This window comes from Scyliorhinus torazame, chromosome 23 (assembly GCF_047496885.1).
Source record: "Scyliorhinus torazame isolate Kashiwa2021f chromosome 23, sScyTor2.1, whole genome shotgun sequence".
NCBI classification, from domain to species: Eukaryota; Metazoa; Chordata; class Chondrichthyes; order Carcharhiniformes; family Scyliorhinidae; genus Scyliorhinus; species Scyliorhinus torazame.
Window position 1 is genome coordinate 56,746,941 of NC_092729.1, and position 23,178 is coordinate 56,770,118.

Here is a 23,178-nt window from a genome sequence, read left to right on the forward strand (position 1 = left end):
GTGTGTCTGTCACTATCTGTGTGCCTGTCCCTGTGTGCTTATCTCTGTTAATCTCTGCCTTTCGGTGTGTCTGTCACTTTCATTGTGCCAGTCCCTGCGTGCTTACCTCTGTTAATCTCTGCATTTCTGTGTGTCTGTCACTTACTGTGTGTCTGTCCCTGTGTGCTTACCTCTGTTAATCTCTGCCTTCCTGTGTGTCTATCACTATCTGTGTGCCTGTCTCTATGTACTTCCTCTGTTAATCTCTGCCTTTGTGTGTCTGTCACTTTCTGTGTGTCTGTCCCTGTGTGCTTACCTCTGTTAATCTCTGCATTTCTGTGTGTCTGTCACTTTCTGTGTGCCTGCCTCTGTGTGCTTACCTCTGTTAATCTCTGCCTTTCTGTGTGTCTGTCACTAAATGTGTGTCTGTCCCTGTGTGCTTCACTCTATTAATCTCTGCCTTTCTGTGTGCCTGTCACTTTCTGTGTGTCTGTCCCTGTGTAAGTACCTCTGTAATCTCTGCATTTATGTGTGCCTGCCACTATCTGTGTACCTGTCCCTGTGTGCTTACTTCTGTTTGTCTCTTACTTTCAGTGTGTCTGTCACTATCTGTGTGCCTGTCCCTGTGTGCTTACCTCTGTTAATCTCTGCCTTTCTGTGTGCCTGTCACTTTCTGTGTGCCTGTCCCTGCGTGCTTACCTCTGTTAATCTCTGCCTTTCTGTGTGCCTGCCACTATCTGTGTGCCTATCCCTGTGTGCTTACTTCTGTTTGTCCCTCCCTTTCAGTGTCTGTCACTATCTGTGTGCCTGTACCTGTGTGCTTATCTCTGTTAATCACTGCCTTTCTGTGTGTCTGTCACTATATGTGTGCCTGTCCCTGTGTGCTTACCTCTGTTTGTCTCTGCATTTCTGTGTGTCTTTCACTTTCTGTGTGCCTGTCCCTGTGTGCTTACCACTGTTTGTCTCTGCCTTTTTGTGTGTCTGTCACTAACTGTGTGTCTGTCCCTGTGTGCTTACCTCTGCTAATCTCTGCCTTTTTGTGTGTCTGTCACTTTCTGTGTGACTGTCCCTGTGTGCTTACCTCTGTTTTTCTCTGCCTTTCTGTCTGCCTGTCACTATCTATGTGCCTGTCTCTCAGTGCTTCCCTCTGTTTGTCTCTGCCTTTCTGTGTGTCTGTCACGATCTGGCTGCCTGTCCCTGTGTGCTTCCCTGTGTTTGTCTCGGCCCTTCTGTGTGCCTGTCTCTGTGTGCTTCCCTCTGCTAATCTCTGCCTTTCTGTGTGTCTGTCGCTAACTGTGTGTCTGTCCCTGTGTGCTTCCCTCTGTTAATCTATGCCTTTCTGTGTGCCTGTCACTTTCTGTGTGTCTGTCCCTGTGTGCTTACCTCTGTTAATCTCTGCATTTCTGTGTGCCTGCCACTATCTGTGTGCCTGTCCCTGTGTGCTTACTTCTGTTTGTCCCTCCCTTTCAGTGTCTGTCACTATCTGTGTGCCTGTACCTGTGTGCTTATCTCTGTTAATCTCTGCCTTTCTGTGTGTCTGTCACTATATGTGTGCCTGTCCCTGTGTGCTTACCTCTGTTTGTCTCTGCATTTCTGTTTGTCTGCCACAGTCTGTGTGTCTGTCCCTTAGTGCTTCCCTCTGTTTGTCTCTGCCTTTCTGTGTGTCTGTCACTTTCTGTGTGCCAGTCCCTGTGTGCTTCCCTCTGTTTGTCTCTGCCTTTCTGTGTGTCCGTCACTAACTTTGTCCCAGTCCCTGTGTGCTTCCCTCTGTTATTCTCTGCCTTTCTGTGTGTCTGTCACTATCTGTGTGCCTGTTCATGTGTGCTTCCCTCTGTTAATATCTGCCTTTCTGTGTGACTGTCACTTTCTGTGTGCCTGTCCCTGTCTGCTTACCTCTGTTTGTCTCTGTCTTTCTGTGTGTCTGTCACTATCTGTGTGCCTGTCCTATGTGCTTCCCTCTGTTTGTCTCTGCCTTTCTGTGTGTCTGTCACTATCTGTGTGCCTGTCCCTGTGTGCTTACCTCTGTTAATCTCTGCCTTTCGGTGTGTCTGTCACTTTCATTGTGCCAGTCCCTGCGTGCTTACCTCTGTTTGTCTCTGCCTCTCAGTGTGTCTGTCACTATCTGTGTGCCTGTCCCTGTGTGCTTCCCTCTGTTAATCTCTGCCTTTCTGTGTGTCTGTCACTATCAGTGTGTCTGTCCCTGTATGCTTACCTCTGTTCATCTCTGCCTTTTTGTGTGTCTGTCACGAACTCTGTGTCTGTCCCTGTGAGTTTCCTTCTGTTAATCACTGCCTTTCTGTGTGTCTGTCACTATCTGTGTGCCTGTCCCTGTGTGCTGCCCTCTGTTTGTCTCTGCCTTTCTGTGTGTCCGTCACTATCTGTGTCCCAGTCCCTGTGTGCTTCCCTCTGTTATTCTCTGCCTTTCTGTGTGTCTGTCACTATCTGTGTGCCTGTTCATGTGTGCTTCCCTCTGTTAATATCTGCCTTTCTGTGTGACTGTCACTTTCTGTGTGCCTGTCCCTGTGTGCGTACCTCTGTTTGTCTCTGTCTTTCTGTGTGTCTGTCATTATCTGTGTGCCTGTACCTGTGTGCTTATCTCTGTTAATCTCTGCCTTTCTGTGTGTCTGTCAATATATGTGTGCCTGTCCCTGTGTGCTTACCTCTGTTTGTCTCTGCATTTCTGTTTGTCTGCCACAGTCTGTGTGTCTGTCCCTTAGTGCTTCCCTCTGTTTGTCTCTGCCTTTCTGTGTGTCTGTCACTTTCTGTGTGCCAGTCCCTGTGTGCTTCCCTCTGTTTGTCTCTGCCTTTCTGTGTGTCTGTCACTATCTGTGTGCCTGTACCTGTGTGCTTCCCTCTGTTATTCTCTGCCTTTCTGTGTGTCTGTCACTTTCTGTGTGCCAGTCCCTGTGTGCTTCCCTCTGTTTGTCTCTGCCTTTCTGTGTGTCCGTCACTAACTTTGTCCCAGTCCCTGTGTGCTTCCCTCTGTTATTCTCTGCCTTTCTGTGTGTCTGTCACTATCTGTGTGCCTGTTCATGTGTGCTTCCCTCTGTTAATCTCTGCCTTTCTGTGTGTCTGTCACTTTCTGTGTGCCTGTCCCTGTGTGCTTACCTCTGTTTGTCTCTGCCTTTCTGTGTGTCTGTTCTATCTGTGTCCTAATCCCTGTGTGCTTCCCTCTGTTATTCTCTACCTTTCTGTGTGTCTGTCACTATCTGTGTGCATGTCCCTGTGTGCTTCCCTCTGTTAATCTCTGCCTTTCTGTGTGTCTGTCACTTTCTGTGTGCCTGTCCCTGTGTGCTTACCTCTGTTTGTCTCTGCCTTTCTGTGTGTCTGTCACTACCTGTGTGCCTGTCCTATGTGCTTCCCTCTGTTATTCTCTACCTTTCTGTGTGTCTGTCACTATCTGTGTGCCTGTCCCTGTGTGCTTACTTCTGTTTGTCCCTCCCTTTCAGTGTCTGTCACTATCTGTGTGCCTGTACCTGTGTGCTTATCTCTGTTAATCTCTGCCTTTCTGTGTGTCTGTCACTATATGTGTGCCTGTCCCTGTGTGCTTACCTCTGTTTGTCTCTGCATTTCTGTTTGTCTGCCACAGTCTGTGTGTCTGTCCCTTAGTGCTTCCCTCTGTTTGTCTCTGCCTTTCTGTGTGTCTGTCACTTTCTGTGTGCCAGTCCCTGTGTGCTTCCCTCTGTTTGTCTCTGCCTTTCTGTGTGTCCGTCACTAACTTTGTCCCAGTCCCTGTGTGCTTCCCTCTGTTATTCTCTGCCTTTCTGTGTGTCTGTCACTATCTGTGTGCCTGTTCATGTGTGCTTCCCTCTGTTAATATCTGCCTTTCTGTGTGACTGTCACTTTCTGTGTGCCTGTCCCTGTCTGCTTACCTCTGTTTGTCTCTGTCTTTCTGTGTGTCTGTCACTATCTGTGTGCCTGTCCTATGTGCTTCCCTCTGTTTGTCTCTGCCTTTCTGTGTGTCTGTCACTATCTGTGTGCCTGTCCCTGTGTGCTTACCTCTGTTAATCTCTGCCTTTCGGTGTGTCTGTCACTTTCATTGTGCCAGTCCCTGCGTGCTTACCTCTGTTTGTCTCTGCCTCTCAGTGTGTCTGTCACTATCTGTGTGCCTGTCCCTGTGTGCTTCCCTCTGTTAATCTCTGCCTTTCTGTGTGTCTGTCACTATCAGTGTGTCTGTCCCTGTATGCTTACCTCTGTTCATCTCTGCCTTTTTGTGTGTCTGTCACGAACTCTGTGTCTGTCCCTGTGAGTTTCCTTCTGTTAATCACTGCCTTTCTGTGTGTCTGTCACTATCTGTGTGCCTGTCCCTGTGTGCTGCCCTCTGTTTGTCTCTGCCTTTCTGTGTGTCCGTCACTATCTGTGTCCCAGTCCCTGTGTGCTTCCCTCTGTTATTCTCTGCCTTTCTGTGTGTCTGTCACTATCTGTGTGCCTGTTCATGTGTGCTTCCCTCTGTTAATATCTGCCTTTCTGTGTGACTGTCACTTTCTGTGTGCCTGTCCCTGTGTGCGTACCTCTGTTTGTCTCTGTCTTTCTGTGTGTCTGTCATTATCTGTGTGCCTGTACCTGTGTGCTTATCTCTGTTAATCTCTGCCTTTCTGTGTGTCTGTCAATATATGTGTGCCTGTCCCTGTGTGCTTACCTCTGTTTGTCTCTGCATTTCTGTTTGTCTGCCACAGTCTGTGTGTCTGTCCCTTAGTGCTTCCCTCTGTTTGTCTCTGCCTTTCTGTGTGTCTGTCACTTTCTGTGTGCCAGTCCCTGTGTGCTTCCCTCTGTTTGTCTCTGCCTTTCTGTGTGTCTGTCACTATCTGTGTGCCTGTACCTGTGTGCTTCCCTCTGTTATTCTCTGCCTTTCTGTGTGTCTGTCACTTTCTGTGTGCCAGTCCCTGTGTGCTTCCCTCTGTTTGTCTCTGCCTTTCTGTGTGTCCGTCACTAACTTTGTCCCAGTCCCTGTGTGCTTCCCTCTGTTATTCTCTGCCTTTCTGTGTGTCTGTCACTATCTGTGTGCCTGTTCATGTGTGCTTCCCTCTGTTAATCTCTGCCTTTCTGTGTGTCTGTCACTTTCTGTGTGCCTGTCCCTGTGTGCTTACCTCTGTTTGTCTCTGCCTTTCTGTGTGTCTGTTCTATCTGTGTCCCAGTCCCTGTGTGCTTCCCTCTGTTATTCTCTACCTTTCTGTGTGTCTGTCACTATCTGTGTGCATGTCCCTGTGTGCTTCCCTCTGTTAATCTCTGCCTTTCTGTGTGTCTGTCACTTTCTGTGTGCCTGTCCCTGTGTGCTTACCTCTGTTTGTCTCTGCCTTTCTGTGTGTCTGTCACTACCTGTGTGCCTGTCCTATGTGCTTCCCTCTGTTATTCTCTACCTTTCTGTGTGTCTGTCACTATCTGTGTGCCTGTCCCTGTGTGCTTACTTCTGTTTGTCCCTCCCTTTCAGTGTCTGTCACTATCTGTGTGCCTGTACCTGTGTGCTTATCTCTGTTAATCTCTGCCTTTCTGTGTGTCTGTCACTATATGTGTGCCTGTCCCTGTGTGCTTACCTCTGTTTGTCTCTGCCTTTCTGTGTGTCTGTCACTTTCTGTGTGCCAGTCCCTGTGTACTTCGCTCTGTTTGTCTCTGCCTTTCTGTGTGTCTGTCACTATCTGTGTGCCTGTTCCTGTGTGCTTCCCTCTGTTAATCTCTGTCTTTCTGTGTGCCTGTCCCTGTGTGCTTACCTCTGTTTGCCTCTGTCTTTCTGTGTGTCTGTCACTATCTGTGTGCCTGTTCTATGTGCTTCCCTCTGTTTGTCTCTGCCTTTCTGTGTGTCTGTCACTATCTGTGTGCCTGTCCCTGTGTGCTTATCTCTGTTAATCTCTGCCTTTCGGTGTGTCTGTCACTTTCATTGTGCCAGTCCCTGCGTGCTTACCTCTGTTAATCTCTGCATTTCTGTGTGTCTGTCACTTACTGTGTGTCTGTCCCTGTGTGCTTACCTCTGTTAATCTCTGCCTTCCTGTGTGTCTATCACTATCTGTGTGCCTGTCTCTATGTGCTTCCTCTGTTAATCTCTGCCTTTGTGTGTCTGTCACTTTCTGTGTGTCTGTCCCTGTGTGCTTACCTCTGTTAATCTCTGCATTTCTGTGTGTCTGTCACTTTCTGTGTGCCTGCCTCTGTGTGCTTACCTCTGTTAATCTCTGCCTTTCTGTGTGTCTGTCACTAAATGTGTGTCTGTCCCTGTGTGCTTCACTCTATTAATCTCTGCCTTTCTGTGTGCCTGTCACTTTCTGTGTGTCTGTCCCTGTGTAATTACCTCTGTAATCTCTGCATTTATGTGTGCCTGCCACTATCTGTGTACCTGTCCCTGTGTGCTTACTTCTGTTTGTCTCTGACTTTCAGTGTGTCTGTCACTATCTGTGTGCCTGTCCCTGTGTCCTTACCTCTGTTAATCTCTGCCTTTCTGTGTGCCTGTCACTTTCTGTGTGCCTGTCCCTGCGTGCTTACCTCTGTTAATCTCTGCCTTTCTGTGTGCCTGCCACTATCTGTGTGCCTCTCTCTGTGTGCTTACTTCTGTTTGTCCCTCCCGTTCAGTGTCTGTCACTATCTGTGTGCCTGTACCTGTGTGCTTATCTCTGTTAATCACTGCCTTTCTGTGTGTCTGTCACTATATGTGTGCCTGTCCCTGTGTGCTTACCTCTGTTTGTCTCTGCATTACTGTGTGTCTTTCACTTTCTGTGTGCCTGTCCCTGTGTGCTTACCACTGTTTGTCTCTGCCTTTTTGTGTGTCTGTCACTAACTGTGTGTCTGTCCCTGTGTGCTTACCTCTGCTAATCTCTGCCTTTTTGTGTGTCTGTCACTTTCTGTGTGACTGTCCCTGTGTGCTTACCTCTGTTTTTCTCTGCCTTTCTGTCTGCCTGTCACTATCTATGTGCCTGTCTCTCAGTGCTTCCCTCTGTTTGTCTATGCCTTTCTGTGTGTCTGTCACGATCTGGCTGCCTGTCCCTGTGTGCTTCCCTGTGTTTGTCTCGGCCCTTCTGTGTGCCTGTCTCTGTGTGCTTCCCTCTGCTAATCTCTGCCTTTCTGTGTGTCTGTCGCTAACTGTGTGTCTGTCACTGTGTGCTTCCCTCTGTTAATCTATGCCTTTCTGTGTGCCTGTCACTTTCTGTGTGTCTGTCCCTGTGTGCTTACCTCTGTTAATCTCTGCATTTCTGTGTGCCTGCCACTATCTGTGTGCCTGTCCCTGTGTGCTTACTTCTGTTTGTCCCTCCCTTTCAGTGTCTGTCACTATCTGTGTGCCTGTACCTGTGTGCTTATCTCTGTTAATCTCTGCCTTTCTGTGTGTCTGTCACTATATGTGTGCCTGTCCCTGTGTGCTTACCTCTGTTATTCTCTGCCTTTCTGTGTGCCTGTCACTATCTGTGTGCCTGTACCTGTGTGCTTACCTCTGTTTGTCTGTGCATTTCTGTTTGTCTGCCACAGTCTGTGTGTCTGTCCCTTAGTGCTTCCCTCTGTTTGTCTCTGCCTTTCTGTGTGTCTGTCACTTTCTGTGTGCCAGTCCCTGTGTGCTTCCCTCTGTTTGTCTCTGCCTTTCTGTGTGTCCGTCACTAACTTTGTCCCAGTCCCTGTGTGCTTCCCTCTGTTATTCTCTGCCTTTCTGTGTGTCTGTCACTATCTGTGTGCCTGTTCATGTGTGCTTCCCTCTGTTAATATCTGCCTTTCTGTGTGACTGTCACTTTCTGTGTGCCTGTCCCTGTGTGCTTACCTCTGTTTGTCTCTGTCTTTCTGTGTGTCTGTCACTATCTGTGTGCCTGTCCTATGTGCTTCCCTCTGTTTGTCTCTGCCTTTCTGTGTGTCTGTCACTATCTGTGTGCCTGTCCCTGTGTGCTTACCTCTGTTAATCTCTGCCTTTCGGTGTGTCTGTCACTTTCATTGTGCCAGTCCCTGCGTGCTTACCTCTGTTTGTCTCTGCCTCTCAGTGTGTCTGTCACTATCTGTGTGCCTGTCCCTGTGTGCTTCCCTCTGTTAATCTCTGCCTTTCTGTGTGTCTGTCACTATCAGTGTGTCTGTCCCTGTGTGCTTACCTCTGTTCATCTCTGCCTTTTTGTGTGTCTGTCACGAACTCTGTGTCTGTCCCTGTGAGTTTCCTTCTGTTAATCACTGCCTTTCTGTGTGTCTGTCACTATCTGTGTGCCTGTCCCTGTGTGCTTCCCTCTGTTATTCTCTGCCTTTCTGTGTGTCTGTCACTATCTGTGTGCCTGTTCATGTGTGCTTCCCTCTGTTAATATCTGCCTTTCTGTGTGACTGTCACTTTCTGTGTGCCTGTCCCTGTGTGCTTACCTCTGTTTGTCTCTGTCTTTCTGTGTGTCTGTCATTATCTGTGTGCCTGTACCTGTGTGCTTATCTCTGTTAATCTCTGCCTTTCTGTGTGTCTGTCAATATATGTGTGCCTGTCCCTGTGTGCTTACCTCTGTTTGTCTCTGCATTTCTGTTTGTCTGCCACAGTCTGTGTGTCTGTCCCTTAGTGCTTCCCTCTGTTTGTCTCTGCCTTTCTGTGTGTCTGTCACTTTCTGTGTGCCAGTCCCTGTGTGCTTCCCTCTGTTTGTCTCTGCCTTTCTGTGTGTCCGTCACTAACTTTGTCCCAGTCCCTGTGTGCTTCCCTCTGTTATTCTCTGCCTTTCTGTGTGTCTGTCACTATCTGTGTGCCTGTTCATGTGTGCTTCCCTCTGTTAATATCTGCCTTTCTGTGTGACTGTCACTTTCTGTGTGCCTGTCCCTGTGTGCTTACCTCTGTTTGTCTTTGCCTTTCTGTGTGTCTGTCACTATCTGTGTGCCTGTCCCTGTGTGCTTACCTCTGTCAATCTCTGCCTTTCGGTGTGTCTGTCACTTTCATTGTGCCAGTCCCTGCGTGCTTACCTCTGTTTGTCTCTGCCTCTCAGTGTGTCTGTCACTATCTGTGTGCCTGTCCCTGTGTGCTTCCCTCTGTTAATCTCTGCCGTTCTGTGTGTCTGTCACTATCAGTGTGTCTGTCCCTGTGTGCTTAGCTCTGTTCATCTCTGCCTTTTTGTGTGTCTGTCACGAACTCTGTGTCTGTCCCTGTGAGTTTCCTTCTGTTAATCACTGCCTTTCTGTGTGTCTGTCACTATCTGTGTGCCTGTCCCTGTGTGCTGCCCTCTGTTTGTCTCTGCCTTTCTGTGTGTCCGTCACTATCTGTGTCCCAGTCCCTGTGTGCTTCCCTCTGTTATTCTCTGCCTTTCTGTGTGTCTGTCACTATCTGTGTGCCTGTTCATGTGTGCTTCCCTCTGTTAATATCTGCCTTCCTGTGTGACTGTCACTTTCTGTGTGCCTGTACCTGTGTGCTTATCTCTGTTAATCTCTGCCTTTCTGTGTGTCTGTCACTATATGTGTGCCTGTCCCTGTGTGCTTACCTCTGTTTGTCTCTGCCTTTCTGTGTGTCTGTCACTTTCTGTGTGCCAGTCCCTGTGTACTTCGCTCTGTTTGTCTCTGCCTTTCTGTGTGTCTGTCACTATCTGTGTGCCTGTTCCTGTGTGCTTCCCTCTGTTAATCTCTGTCTTTCTGTGTGCCTGTCCCTGTGTGCTTACCTCTGTTTGCCTCTGTCTTTCTGTGTGTCTGTCACTATCTGTGTGCCTGTTCTATGTGCTTCCCTCTGTTTGTCTCTGCCTTTCTGTGTGTCTGTTACTATCTGTGTGCCTGTCCCTGTGTGCTTATCTCTGTTAATCTCTGCCTTTCGGTGTGTCTGTCACTTTCATTGTGCCAGTCCCTGCGTGCTTACCTCTGTTAATCTCTGCATTTCTGTGTGTCTGTCACTTACTGTGTGTCTGTCCCTGTGTGCTTACCTCTGTTAATCTCTGCCTTCCTGTGTGTCTATCACTATCTGTGTGCCTGTCTCTATGTGCTTCCTCTGTTAATCTCTGCCTTTGTGTGTCTGTCACTTTCTGTGTGTCTGTCCCTGTGTGCTTACCTCTGTTAATCTCTGCATTTCTGTGTGTCTGTCACTTTCTGTGTGCCTGCCTCTGTGTGCTTACCTCTGTTAATCTCTGCCTTTCTGTGTGTCTGTCACTAAATGTGTGTCTGTCCCTGTGTGCTTCACTCTATTAATCTCTGCCTTTCTGTGTGCCTGTCACTTTCTGTGTGTCTGTCCCTGTGTAATTACCTCTGTAATCTCTGCATTTATGTGTGCCTGCCACTATCTGTGTACCTGTCCCTGTGTGCTTACTTCTGTTTGTCTCTGACTTTCAGTGTGTCTGTCACTATCTGTGTGCCTGTCCCTGTGTGCTTACCTCTGTTAATCTCTGCCTTTCTGTGTGCCTGTCACTTTCTGTGTGCCTGTCCCTGCGTGCTTACCTCTGTTAATCTCTGCCTTTCTGTGTGCCTGCCACTATCTGTGTGCCTATCCCTGTGTGCTTACTTCTGTTTGTCCATCCCTTTCAGTGTCTGTCACTATCTGTGTGCCTGTACCTGTGTGCTTATCTCTGTTAATCACTGCCTTTCTGTGTGTCTGTCACTATATGTGTGCCTGTCCCTGTGTGCTTACCTCTGTTTGTCTCTGCATTTCTGTGTGTCTTTCACTTTCTGTGTGCCTGTCCCTGTGTGCTTACCACTGTTTGTCTCTGCCTTTTTGTGTGTCTGTCACTAACTGTGTGTCTGTCCCTGTGTGCTTACCTCTGCTAATCTCTGCCTTTTTGTGTGTCTGTCACTTTCTGTGTGACTGTCCCTGTGTGCTTACCTCTGTTTTTCTCTGCCTTTCTGTCTGCCTGTCACTATCTATGTGCCTGTCTCTCAGTGCTTCCCTCTGTTTGTCTCTGCCTTTCTGTGTGTCTGTCACGATCTGGCTGCCTGTCCCTGTGTGCTTCCCTGTGTTTGTCTCGGCCCTTCTGTGTGCCTGTCTCTGTGTGCTTCCCTCTGCTAATCTCTGCCTTTCTGTGTGTCTGTCGCTAACTGTGTGTCTGTCCCTGTGTGCTTCCCTCTGTTAATCTATGCCTTTCTGTGTGCCTGTCACTTTCTGTGTGTCTGTCCCTGTGTGCTTACCTCTGTTAATCTCTGCATTTCTGTGTGCCTGCCACTATCTGTGTGCCTGTCCCTGTGTGCTTACTTCTGTTTGTCCCTCCCTTTCAGTGTCTGTCACTATCTGTGTGCCTGTACCTGTGTGCTTATCTCTGTTAATCTCTGCCTTTCTGTGTGTCTGTCACTATATGTGTGCCTGTCCCTGTGTGCTTACCTCTGTTTGTCTCTGCATTTCTGTTTGTCTGCCACAGTCTGTGTGTCTGTCCCTTAGTGCTTCCCTCTGTTTGTCTCTGCCTTTCTGTGTGTCTGTCACTTTCTGTGTGCCAGTCCCTGTGTGCTTCCCTCTGTTTGTCTCTGCCTTTCTGTGTGTCCGTCACTAACTTTGTCCCAGTCCCTGTGTGCTTCCCTCTGTTATTCTCTGCCTTTCTGTGTGTCTGTCACTATCTGTGTGCCTGTTCATGTGTGCTTCCCTCTGTTAATATCTGCCTTTCTGTGTGACTGTCACTTTCTGTGTGCCTGTCCCTGTCTGCTTACCTCTGTTTGTCTCTGTCTTTCTGTGTGTCTGTCACTATCTGTGTGCCTGTCCTATGTGCTTCCCTCTGTTTGTCTCTGCCTTTCTGTGTGTCTGTCACTATCTGTGTGCCTGTCCCTGTGTGCTTACCTCTGTTAATCTCTGCCTTTCGGTGTGTCTGTCACTTTCATTGTGCCAGTCCCTGCGTGCTTACCTCTGTTTGTCTCTGCCTCTCAGTGTGTCTGTCACTATCTGTGTGCCTGTCCCTGTGTGCTTCCCTCTGTTAATCTCTGCCTTTCTGTGTGTCTGTCACTATCAGTGTGTCTGTCCCTGTGTGCTTACCTCTGTTCATCTCTGCCTTTTTGTGTGTCTGTCACGAACTCTGTGTCTGTCCCTGTGAGTTTCCTTCTGTTAATCACTGCCTTTCTGTGTGTCTGTCACTATCTGTGTGCCTGTCCCTGTGTGCTGCCCTCTGTTTGTCTCTGCCTTTCTGTGTGTCTGTCACTATCTGTGTGCCTGTCCCTGTGTGCTTCCCTCTGTTTGTCTCTGCCTTTCTGTGTGTCTGTCACTATCTGTGTGCCTGTTCATGTGTGCTTCCCTCTGTTAATATCTGCCTTTCTGTGTGACTGTCACTTTCTGTGTGCCTGTCCCTGTGTGCTTACCTCTGTTTGTCTCTGTCTTTCTGTGTGTCTGTCATTATCTGTGTGCCTGTACCTGTGTGCTTATCTCTGTTAATCTCTGCCTTTCTGTGTGTCTGTCAATATATGTGTGCCTGTCCCTGTGTGCTTACCTCTGTTTGTCTCTGCATTTCTGTTTGTCTGCCACAGTCTGTGTGTCTGTCCCTTAGTGCTTCCCTCTGTTTGTCTCTGCCTTTCTGTGTGTCTGTCACTTTCTGTGTGCCAGTCCCTGTGTGCTTCCCTCTGTTTGTCTCTGCCTTTCTGTGTATCCGTCACTAACTTTGTCCCAGTCCCTGTGTGCTTCCCTCTGTTATTCTCTGCCTTTCTGTGTGTCTGTCACTATCTGTGTGCCTGTTCATGTGTGCTTCCCTCTGTTAATATCTGCCTTTCTGTGTGACTGTCACTTTCTATGCGCCCGTCCCTGTGTGCTTCCCTCTGTTTGTCTCTGCCTTTCTGTGTGTCTGTCACTATCTGTGTGCCTGTCCCTGTGTGCTTCCCTCTGTTTGTCTCTGCCTTTCTGTGTGTCTGTTCTATCTGTGTCCCAGTCCCTGTGTGCTTCCCTCTGTTATTCTCTATCTTTCTGTGTGTCTGTCACTATCTGTGTGCATGTCCCTGTGTGCTTCCCTCTGTTAATCTCTGCCTTTCTGTGTGTCTGTCACTTTCTGTGTGCCTGTCCCTGTGTGCTTACCTCTGTTTGTCTCTGCCTTTCTGTGTGTCTGTCACTACCTGTGTGCCTGTCCTATGTGCTTCCCTCTGTTATTCTCTACCTTTCTGTGTGTCTGTCACTATCTGTGTGCCTGTCCCTGTGTGCTTACTTCTGTTTGTCCCTCCCTTTCAGTGTCTGTCACTATCTGTGTGCCTGTACCTGTGTGCTTATCTCTGTTAATCTCTGCCTTTCTGTGTGTCCGTCACTATCTGTGTCCCAGTCCCTGTGTGCTTCCCTCTGTTATTCTCTGCCTTTCTGTGTGTCTGTCACTATCTGTGTGCCTGTTCATGTGTGCTTCCCTCTGTTAATATCTGCCTTTCTGTGTGACTGTCACTTTCTATGCGCCCGTCCCTGTGTGCTTCCCTCTGTTTGTCTCTGCCTTTCTGTGTGTCTGTTCTATCTGTGTCCCAGTCCCTGTGTGCTTCCCTCTGTTATTCTCTACCTTTCTGTGTGTCTGCCACTATCTGTGTGCATGTCCCTGTGTGCTTCCCTCTGTTAATCTCTGCCTTTCTGTGTGTCTGTCACTTTCTGTGTGCCTGTCCCTGTGTGCTTACCTCTGTTTGTCTCTGCCTTTCTGTGTGTCTGTCACTACCTGTGTGCCTGTCCTATGTGCTTCCCTCTGTTATTCTCTACCTTTCTGTGTGTCTGTCACTATCTGTGTGCCTGTCCCTGTGTGCTTACTTCTGTTTGTCCCTCCCTTTCAGTGTCTGTCACTATCTGTGTGCCTGTACCTGTGTGCTTATCTCTGTTAATCTCTGCCTTTCTGTGTGTCTGTCACTATATGTGTGCCTGTCCCTGTGTGCTTACCTCTGTTTGTCTTTGCCTTTCTGTGTGTCTGTCACTTTCTGTGTGCCAGTCCCTGTGTACTTCGCTCTGTTTGTCTCTGCCTTTCTGTGTGTCTGTCACTATCTGTGTGCCTGTTCCTGTGTGCTTCCCTCTGTTAATCTCTGTCTTTCTGTGTGCCTGTCCCTGTGTGCTTACCTCTGTTTGCCTCTGTCTTTCTGTGTGTCTGTCACTATCTGTGTGCCTGTTCTATGTGCTTCCCTCTGTTTGTCTCTGCCTTTCTGTGTGTCTGTCACTATCTGTGTGCCTGTCCCTGTGTGCTTATCTCTGTTAATCTCTGCCTTTCGGTGTGTCTGTCACTTTCATTGTGCCAGTCCCTGCGTGCTTACCTCTGTTAATCTCTGCATTTCTGTGTGTCTGTCACTTACTGTGTGTCTGTCCCTGTGTGCTTACCTCTGTTAATCTCTGCCTTCCTGTGTGTCTATCACTATCTGTGTGCCTGTCTCTATGTGCTTCCTCTGTTAATCTCTGCCTTTGTGTGTCTGTCACTTTCTGTGTGTCTGTCCCTGTGTGCTTACCTCTGTTAATCTCTGCATTTCTGTGTGTCTGTCACTTTCTGTGTGCCTGCCTCTGTGTGCTTACCTCTGTTAATCTCTGCCTTTCTGTGTGTCTGTCACTAAATGTGTGTCTGTCCCTGTGTGCTTCACTCTATTAATCTCTGCCTTTCTGTGTGCCTGTCACTTTCTGTGTGTCTGTCCCTGTGTCATTACCTCTGTAATCTCTGCATTTATGTGTGCCTGCCACTATCTGTGTACCTGTCCCTGTGTGCTTACTTCTGTTTGTCTCTGACTTTCAGTGTGTCTGTCACTATCTGTGTGCCTGTCCCTGTGTCCTTACCTCTGTTAATCTCTGCCTTTCTGTGTGCCTGTCACTTTCTGTGTGCCTGTCCCTGCGTGCTTACCTCTGTTAATCTCTGCCTTTCTGTGTGCCTGCCACTATCTGTGTGCCTCTCCCTGTGTGCTTACTTCTGTTTGTCCCTCCCTTTCAGTGTCTGTCACTATCTGTGTGCCTGTACCTGTGTGCTTATCTCTGTTAATCACTGCCTTTCTGTGTGTCTGTCACTATATGTGTGCCTGTCCCTGTGTGCTTACCTCTGTTTGTCTCTGCATTTCTGTGTGTCTTTCACTTTCTGTGTGCCTGTCCCTGTGTGCTTACCACTGTTTGTCTCTGCCTTTTTGTGTGTCTGTCACTAACTGTGTGTCTGTCCCTGTGTGCTTACCTCTGCTAATCTCTGCCTTTTTGTGTGTCTGTCACTTTCTGTGTGACTGTCCCTGTGTGCTTACCTCTGTTTTTCTCTGCCTTTCTGTCTGCCTGTCACTATCTATGTGCCTGTCTCTCAGTGCTTCCCTCTGTTTGTCTCTGCCTTTCTGTGTGTCTGTCACGATCTGGCTGCCTGTCCCTGTGTGCTTCCCTGTGTTTGTCTCGGCCCTTCTGTGTGCCTGTCTCTGTGTGCTTCCCTCTGCTAATCTCTGCCTTTCTGTGTGTCTGTCGCTAACTGTGTGTCTGTCACTGTGTGCTTCCCTCTGTTAATCTATGCCTTTCTGTGTGCCTGTCACTTTCTGTGTGTCTGTCCCTGTGTGCCTACCTCTGTTAATCTCTGCATTTCTGTGTGCCTGCCACTATCTGTGTGCCTGTCCCTGTGTGCTTACTTCTGTTTGTCCCTCCCTTTCAGTGTCTGTCACTATCTGTGTGCCTGTACCTGTGTGCTTATCTCTGTTAATCTCTGCCTTTCTGTGTGTCTGTCACTATATGTGTGCCTGTCCCTGTGTGCTTACCTCTGTTTGTCTCTGCATTTCTGTTTGTCTGCCACAGTCTGTGTGTCTGTCCCTTAGTGCTTCCCTCTGTTTGTCTCTGCCTTTCTGTGTGTCTGTCACTTTCTGTGTGCCAGTCCCTGTGTGCTTCCCTCTGTTTGTCTCTGCCTTTCTGTGTGTCCGTCACTAACTTTGTCCCAGTCCCTGTGTGCTTCCCTCTGTTATTCTCTGCCTTTCTGTGTGTCTGTCACTATCTGTGTGCCGGTTCATGTGTGCTTCCCTCTGTTAATATCTGCCTTTCTGTGTGACTGTCACTTTCTGTGTGCCTGTCCCTGTGTGCTTACCTCTGTTTGTCTCTGTCTTTCTGTGTGTCTGTCACTATCTGTGTGCCTGTCCTATGTGCTTCCCTCTGTTTGTCTCTGCCTTTCTGTGTGTCTGTCACTATCTGTGTGCCTGTCCCTGTGTGCTTACCTCTGTTAATCTCTGCCTTTCGGTGTGTCTGTCACTTTCATTGTGCCAGTCCCTGCGTGCTTACCTCTGTTTGTCTCTGCCTCTCAGTGTGTCTGTCACTATCTGTGTGCCTGTCCCTGTGTGCTTCCCTCTGTTAATCTCTGCCTTTCTGTGTGTCTGTCACTATCAGTGTGTCTGTCCCTGTGTGCTTACCTCTGTTCATCTCTGCCTTTTTGTGTGTCTGTCACGAACTCTGTGTCTGTCCCTGTGAGTTTCCTTCTGTTAATCACTGCCTTTCTGTGTGTCTGTCACTATCTGTGTGCCTGTCCCTGTGTGCTGCCCTCTGTTTGTCTCTGCCTTTCTGTGTGTCCGTCACTATCTGTGACCCAGTCCCTGTGTGCTTCCCTCTGTTATTCTCTGCCTTTCTGTGTGTCTGTCACTATCTGTGTGCCTGTTCATGTGTGCTTCCCTCTGTTAATATCTGCCTTTCTGTGTGACTGTCACTTTCTGTGTGCCTGTCCCTGTGTGCTTACCTCTGTTTGTCTCTGTCTTTCTGTGTGTCTGTCATTATCTGTGTGCCTGTACCTGTGTGCTTATCTCTGTTAATCTCTGCCTTTCTGTGTGTCTGTCAATATATGTGTGCCTGTCCCTGTGTGCTTACCTCTGTTTGTCTCTGCATTTCTGTTTGTCTGCCACAGTCTGTGTGTCTGTCCCTTAGTGCTTCCCTCTGTTTGTCTCTGCCTTTCTGTGTGTCTGTCACTTTCTGTGTGCCAGTCCCTGTGTGCTTCCCTCTGTTTGTCTCTGCCTTTCTGTGTGTCCGTCACTATCTGTGTGCCTGTCCCTGTGTGCTTACTTCTGTTTGTCCCTCCCTTTCAGTGTCTGTCACTATCTGTGTGCCTGTACCTGTGTGCTTATCTCTGTTAATCTCTGCCTTTCTGTGTGTCTGTCACTATATGTGTGCCTGTCCCTGTGTGCTTACCTCTGTTTGTCTTTGCCTTTCTGTGTGTCTGTCACTTTCTGTGTGCCAGTCCCTGTGTACTTCGCTCTGTTTGTCTCTGCCTTTCTGTGTGTCTGTCACTATCTGTGTGCCTGTTCCTGTGTGCTTCCCTCTGTTAATCTCTGTCTTTCTGTGTGCCTGTCCCTGTGTGCTTACCTCTGTTTGCCTCTGTCTTTCTGTGTGTCTGTCACTATCTGTGTGCCTGTTCTATGTGCTTCCCTCTGTTTGTCTCTGCCTTTCTGTGTGTCTGTCACTATCTGTGTGCCTGTCCCTGTGTGCTTATCTCTGTTAATCTCTGCCTTTCGGTGTGTCTGTCACTTTCATTGTGCCAGTCCCTGCGTGCTTACCTCTGTTAATCTCTGCATTTCTGTGTGTCTGTCACTTACTGTGTGTCTGTCCCTGTGTGCTTACCTCTGTTAATCTCTGCCTTCCTGTGTGTCTATCACTATCTGTGTGCCTGTCTCTATGTGCTTCCTCTGTTAATCTCTGCCTTTGTGTGTCTGTCACTTTCTGTGTGTCTGTCCCTGTGTGCTTACCTCTGTTAATCTCTGCATTTCTGTGTGTCTGTCACTTTCTGTGTGCCTGCCTCTGTGTGCTTACCTCTGTTAATCTCTGCCTTTCTGTGTGTCTGTCACTAAATGTGTGTCTGTCCCTGTGTGCTTCACTCTATTAATCTCTGCCTTTCTGTGTGCCTGTCACTTTCTGTGTGTCTGTCCCTGTGTAATTACCTCTGTAATCTCTGCATTTATGTGTGCCTGCCACTATCTGTGTACCTGTCCCTGTGTGCTTACTTCTGTTTGTCTCTGACTTTCAGTGTGTCTGTCACTATCTGTGTGCCTGTCCCTGTGTCCTTACCTCTGTTAATCTCTGCCTTTCTGTGTGCCTGTCACTTTCTGTGTGCCTGTCCCTGCGTGCTTACCTCTGTTAATCTCTGCCTTTCTGTGTGCCTGCCACTATCTGTGTGCCTCTCCCTGTGTGCTTACTTCTGTTTGTCCCTCCCTTTCAGTGTCTGTCACTATCTGTGTGCCTGTACCTGTGTGCTTATCTCTGTTAATCACTGCCTTTCTGTGTGTCTGTCACTATATGTGTGCCTGTCCCTGTGTGCTTACCTCTGTTTGTCTCTGCATTTCTGTGTGTCTTTCACTTTCTGTGTGCCTGTCCCTGTGTGCTTACCACTGTTTGTCTCTGCCTTTTTGTGTGTCTGTCACTTTCTGTGTGACTGTCCCTGTGTGCTTACCTCTGTTTTTCTCTGCCTTTCTGTCTGCCTGTCACTATCTATGTGCCTGTCTCTCAGTGCTTCCCTCTATTTGTCTCTGCCTTTCTGTGTGTCTGTCACGATCTGGCTGCCTGTCCCTGTGTGCTTCCCTGTGTTTGTCTCGGCCCTTCTGTGTGCCTGTCTCTGTGTGCTTCCCTCTGCTAATCTCTGCCTTTCTGTGTGTCTGTCGCTAACTGTGTGTCTGTCACTGTGTGCTTCCCTCTGTTAATCTATGCCTTTCTGTGTGCCTGTCACTTTCTGTGTGTCTGTCCCTGTGTGCCTACCTCTGTTAATCTCTGCATTTCTGTGTGCCTGCCACTATCTGTGTGCCTGTCCCTGTGTGCTTACTTCTGTTTGTCCCTCCCTTTCAGTGTCTGTCACTATCTGTGTGCCTGTACCTGTGTGCTTATCTCTGTTAATCTCTGCCTTTCTGTGTGTCTGTCACTATATGTGTGCCTGTCCCTGTGTGCTTACCTCTGTTTGTCTCTGCATTTCTGTTTGTCTGCCACAGTCTGTGTGTCTGTCCCTTAGTGCTTCCCTCTGTTTGTCTCTGCCTTTCTGTGTGTCTGTCACTTTCTGTGTGCCAGTCCCTGTGTGCTTCCCTCTGTTTGTCTCTGCCTTTCTGTGTGTCCGTCACTAACTTTGTCCCAGTCCCTGTGTGCTTCCCTCTGTTATTCTCTGCCTTTCTGTGTGTCTGTCACTATCTGTGTGCCGGTTCATGTGTGCTTCCCTCTGTTAATATCTGCCTTTCTGTGTGACTGTCACTTTCTGTGTGCCTGTCCCTGTGTGCTTACCTCTGTTTGTCTCTGTCTTTCTGTGTGTCTGTCACTATCTGTGTGCCTGTCCTATGTGCTTCCCTCTGTTTGTCTCTGCCTTTCTGTGTGTCTGTCACTATCTGTGTGCCTGTCCCTGTGTGCTTACCTCTGTTAATCTCTGCCTTTCGGTGTGTCTGTCACTTTCATTGTGCCAGTCCCTGCGTGCTTACCTCTGTTTGTCTCTGCCTCTCAGTGTGTCTGTCACTATCTGTGTGCCTGTCCCTGTGTGCTTCCCTCTGTTAATCTCTGCCTTTCTGTGTGTCTGTCACTATCAGTGTGTCTGTCCCTGTGTGCTTACCTCTGTTCATCTCTGCCTTTTTGTGTGTCTGTCACGAACTCTGTGTCTGTCCCTGTGAGTTTCCTTCTGTTAATCACTGCCTTTCTGTGTGTCTGTCACTATCTGTGTGCCTGTCCCTGTGTGCTGCCCTCTGTTTGTCTCTGCCTTTCTGTGTGTCCGTCACTATCTGTGACCCAGTCCCTGTGTGCTTCCCTCTGTTATTCTCTGCCTTTCTGTGTGTCTGTCACTATCTGTGTGCCTGTTCATGTGTGCTTCCCTCTGTTAATATCTGCCTTTCTGTGTGACTGTCACTTTCTGTGTGCCTGTCCCTGTGTGCTTACCTCTGTTTGTCTCTGTCTTTCTGTGTGTCTGTCATTATCTGTGTGCCTGTACCTGTGTGCTTATCTCTGTTAATCTCTGCCTTTCTGTGTGTCTGTCAATATATGTGTGCCTGTCCCTGTGTGCTTACCTCTGTTTGTCTCTGCATTTCTGTTTGTCTGCCACAGTCTGTGTGTCTGTCCCTTAGTGCTTCCCTCTGTTTGTCTCTGCCTTTCTGTGTGTCTGTCACTTTCTGTGTGCCAGTCCCTGTGTGCTTCCCTCTGTTTGTCTCTGCCTTTCTGTGTGTCCGTCACTAACTTTGTCCCAGTCCCTGTGTGCTTCCCTCTGTTATTCTCTGCCTTTCTGTGTGTCTGTCACTATCTGTGTGCCTGTTCATGTCTGCTTCCCTCTGTTAATATCTGCCTTTCTGTGTGACTGTCACTTTCTGTGTGCCTGTCCCTGTGTGCTTACCTCTGTTTGTCTCTGCCTTTCTGTGTGTCTGTCACTATCTGTGTGCCTGTCCCTGTGTGCTTACCTCTGTCAATCTCTGCCTTTCGGTGTGTCTGTTACTTTCATTGTGCCAGTCCCTGCGTGCTTACCTCTGTTTGTCTCTGCCTCTCAGTGTGTCTGTCACTATCTGTGTGCCTGTCCCTGTGTGCTTCCCTCTGTTAATCTCTGCCGTTCTGTGAGTCTGTCACTATCAGTGTGTCTGTCCCTGTGTGCTTACCTCTGTTCATCTCTGCCTTTTTGTGTGTCTGTCACGAACTCTGTGTCTGTCCCTGTGAGTTTCCTTCTGTTAATCACTGCCTTTCTGTGTGTCTGTCACTATCTGTGTGCCTGTCCCTGTGTGCTGCCCTCTGTTTGTCTCTGCCTTTCAGTATGTCTGTCACTTTCTGTGTGCCTGTCCCTGTGTGCTTACCTCTGTTTGTCTCTGCCTTTCTGTGTGTCTGTCACTTTCTGTGTGCCTGTACCTGTGTGCTTACCTCTGTTTGTCTCTGTCTTTCTGTGTGTCTGTCATTATCTGTGTGCCTGTCCTATGTGCTTCCCTCTGTTTGTCTCTGCCTTTCTGTGTGTCTGTCACTATCTGTGTGCCTGTCCCTGTGTGCTTACCTCTGTTAATCTCTGCCTTTCGGTGTGTATGTCACTTTCATTGTGCCAGTCCCTGCGTGCTTACCTCTGTTTGTCTCTGCCTCTCAGTGTGTCTGTCACTATCTGTGTGCCTGTCCCTGTGTGCTTCCCTCTGTTTGTCTCTGCCTTTCTGTGTGTCTGTCACTATCAGTGTGTCTGTCCCTGTGTGCTTCCCTCTGTTAATCTCTGCCTTTGTGCGTCTGTCACTTTCTGCGTGTCTGTCCCTGTGTGCTTACCTCTGTTCATCTCTGCCTTTCTGTGTGTCTGTCACGAACTCTGTGTCTGTCCCTGTGAGCTTCCCTCTGTTAATCACTGCCTTTCTGTGTGTCTGTCACTATCTGTGTGCCTGTCCCTGTGTGCTTCCCTCTGTTTGTATCTGCCTTTCAGTATGTCTGTCACTAACTGTGTGTCTGTCCCTGTGTGCTTACCTCTGTTAATCTCTGCCTTTCTGTGTGTCTGTCACATTTTGTGTTACTGTCCCTGTGTGCTTACCTCTGTTTGTCTCCGCCTTTCTGTGTGCCTGTCACTACCTGTGTGTCTTTCTCTGAGTGCTTCCCTCTGTTTTTCTCTGCCTTTCTGTGTGTCTGTCACGATCTGGCTGCCTGTCCCTGTGTGCTTCCCTCTGTTTGTCTCGGCCCTTCTGTGTGCCTGTCTCTGTGTGCTTCTCTCTGTTAATATCTGCCTTTTTTTGTGTGTCTGTCACTAACTGTGTGTCTGTCCCTGTGTGCTTCCCTCTGTTAATGTCTGCCTTTCTGTGTGCCTGTCACTTTCTGTGTGTCTGTCCCTGTGTGCTTACCACTGTTAATGTCTGCCGTTCTGTGTGCCTGTCACTTTCTGTGTGTCTGTCCCTGTGTGCTTACCACTGTTAATCTCTGCATTTCTGTGTGCCTGCCACTATCTGTGTGCCTGTCCTTGTGTGCTTACTTCTGTTTGTCTCTCCCTTTCAGTGTCTGTCACTATCTGTGTGCCTGTACCTGCGTGCTTACCTCTGTTATTCTCTGCCTTTCTGTGTGTCTGTCACTATCTGTGTGCCTGTCCCTGTGTGCTTACCTCTGTTTGTCTCTGCATTTCTGTGTGTCTGCCACTGTCTGTGTGTCTGTCCCTTAGTGCTTCCCTCTGTTTGTCTCTGCCTTTCTGTGTGTCTGTCACTTTCTATGCGCCCGTCCCTGTGTGCTTCCCTCTGTTTGTCTCTGCCTTTCTGTGTGTCTGTCACTATCTGTGTCCCAGTCCCTGTGTGCTTCCCTCTGTTTGTCTCTGCCTTTCTGTGTGTCTGTCACTATCTGTGTCCCAGTCCCTGTGAGCTTCCCTCTGTTAATCTCTGCCTTTCTGTGTGTCTGTCACTATCTGTGTGCCTGTCCCTGTGTGCTTCCCTCTGTTAATCTCTGCCTTTCTGTGTGTCTGTCACTATCTGTGTGCCTGTTCATGTGTGCTTCCCTCTGTTAATATCTGCCTTTCTGTGTGACTGTCACTAACTGTGTGTCTGTCCCTGTGTGCTTACCTCTGTTTGTCTCCGCCTTTCTGTGTGCCTGTCACTATCTGTGTGTCTTTCTCTGAGTGCTTCCTTCTGTTAATCTCTGCCTTTCTGTGTGTCTGTCACGATCTGGCTGCCTGTCTCTGTGTGCTTCCCTCTGTTAATATCTGCCTTTTTTTGTGTGTCTGTCACTAACTGTGTGTCTGTCCCTGTGTGCTTCCCTCTGTTAATCTCTGCATTTCTGTGTGCCTGCCACTATCTGTGTGCCTGTCCTTGTGTGCTTACTTCTGTTTGTCTCTCCCTTTCAGTGTCTGTCACTATCTGTGTGCCTGTACCTGCGTGCTTACCTCTGTTATTCTCTGCCTTTCTGTGTGTCTGTCACTATCTGTGTGCCTGTCCCTGTGTGCTTACCTCTGTTTGTCTCTGCATTTCTGTGTGTCTGCCACTGTCTGTGTGTCTGTCCCTTAGTGCTTCCCTCTGTTTGTCTCTGCCTTTCTGTGTGTCTGTCACTTTCTATGCGCCCGTCCCTGTGTGCTTACCTCTGTTTGTCTCTGCCTTTCTGTGTGTCTGTCACTATCTGTGTCCCAGTCCCTGTGTGCTTCCCTCTGTTATTCTCTACCTTTCTGCGTGTCTGTCACTATCTGTGTGCATGTCCCTGTGTGCTTCCCTCTGTTAATCTCTGCCTTTCTGTGTGTCTGTCACTTTCTGTGTGTCTGTCCCTGTGTGCTTACCTCTGTTAATCTCTGCCTTTCTGTGTGTCTGTCACTATCTGTGTGTCTGTCCCTGTGTGCTTCCCTCTGTTTGTCTCTGCCTTTCTGTGTGACTGTCACTTTCTGTGTGCCTGTCCCTGTGTGCTTACCTCTGTTAGTCTCTGTCTTTCTGTGTGTCTGTCATTATCTGTGTGCCTGTCCTATGTGCTTCCCTCTGTTTGTCTCTGCCTTTCTGTGTGTCTGTCACTATCTGTGTGCCTGTCCCTGTGTGCTTACCTCTGTTAATCTCTGCCTTTCGGTGTGT